Genomic DNA, 1,826 nt, shown 5'->3' with positions numbered 1-1,826 from the left:
AAAAAAAATTCACTGCCATCGAGTCGGATTTGACTTACAGTGACCCCTCCTTGGGTTTCCAAGGCAGTATCACTACAGAAGTAGATTTCCCAATCTTCCGTCTGAGGAATAGCTGCTGGGTTTGAACCACCAGCCTTCTGGTTAGCAGTCAAATGCCTTAGGCACTATGCCACCAGAACTCCTGTTAATTATGGTGAAGGGAAAGGCAATACAGAGTATGGAGGAAGTTAGCATGACATGATCATGACAAAGGAAGACATTAAGAAATACGCAAGAACAAAGGAAAACTTCAGTAAATGTCACAACACATACAATCCAGCAATGACAGTAATAACAAACAATAATTTTTGAGTAGATTCATGGGTAAATATGTATGCTAAATAGGTGAGGGAAGTCATTCACCCATATACATATATAGATGTGGCTGTGGATATTTGTACATACTGATATGTAAATACTGCATGTGTACTTGTATATAAAATAGAGCACATAAAGGGCACTGTTATAAAACTACTTAGACAGTGGGACTGAATTACTGGACTTGAAGGCTAAAGACCACAGTCTCAGGGAACATCTAGGTCAATTGACAACATAATTCATAAATAGAATGTCCTATATCCTAGTCTGATAAGTAACATCTGAGTTCTTAAAAGCTTGAAAACAGACATCTGAGAAAGAACTATTGGTCTCTTCCCACCTGGAACAAAAGTTGCTGTTAGGTGGCCTCAAGTCATTTCCAATACATAGCAGTCCTATGTACAAGAAAACAAAACACTGCCTAGTCCTGTGCCATCCTCACAATCACTGCTATTCTTGACCCCATTGTTGTAGCCACTGTGTCAATCCATCTGATAGAGGGTCTTCTTTTCTTGATGACCCTCTACTTTACCAAGTATAATGTCCTTCTCCAGGGATAGGTCCCTTCTGACTACGCTTCCAAAGTATGTGAATGAAGTTTTGCCATCCTCATTTCTAAGTAGCATTTTGGAGAATGAAGAAAACTGAAGACTCACAGAAGCAATTAGTCCAAAGGACTAATTGTCCCCATGAATCACAACCCCCTATAATGGGAGACCAGAACTAGATTGTGCCTGGTTACCACTATCTACCACTCTGACAAGGACCACAATAGAAGGTCCTTCTTAAAAATGTAGAACAAAAGTCATTAAAAAAATGAAACAAAGACCAGAATTACTGGTCTGAAAGAGTCTGGAGGAACCCCTGAGACTATAGCCATAAGACAACCTTCTAACTTGAAACTGAAGACACTACCAGAGACCACCTTTAAGTCAATTAGTGAACAGACCTATAAAATAAACAATGACACCTGGGATGAATGTGCTCCTTAGAACAGTTAGTTAACTATATAAGACTAAAAGGGCAACATTTGATGGGAACCAAAGATGAGAAGGCAGAAAGGGAGAAGATAACTGGATGAATGAAAACAGGGAACCCAGGGAGGAAAAGAGGAGAAAGCTTATTCGTTTCAGGGATTGCAACGAATGTCATGGAACAATTTGTGTATAAACTATTGATTGGAAAACTCATCTGCTATGTAAATTTCACCTAAAGCAAAATAGAGTGTTGAAAAAATAACTAAATAAAAAGATTCGCTCCAAGATCCTTGCTTCACATGTACAGCATTTCCAAGCTATTCTTCCTTAACTCTGCATAAACTCAGCCAGTTTCTTCCTTTGCAAGCTGTTGTTGTTATGTGCCATCGAGTCGGACTCAACTCGTAGTCGAGTCGGACCCAACTCATAGTGACCCCTCCTTGGGTTTCTGAGGCAGTATCACTACGGAAGTAGATTGCCCCATCTTCCTTC

The sequence above is a fragment of the Orycteropus afer genome, unplaced genomic scaffold (assembly GCF_000298275.1).
Source record: "Orycteropus afer afer isolate SDZICR_OR568_19922 unplaced genomic scaffold, OryAfe1.0 scaffold00235, whole genome shotgun sequence".
Classification (NCBI taxonomy): Eukaryota; Metazoa; Chordata; class Mammalia; order Tubulidentata; family Orycteropodidae; genus Orycteropus; species Orycteropus afer.
This window is presented reverse-complemented; position numbering follows the sequence as displayed.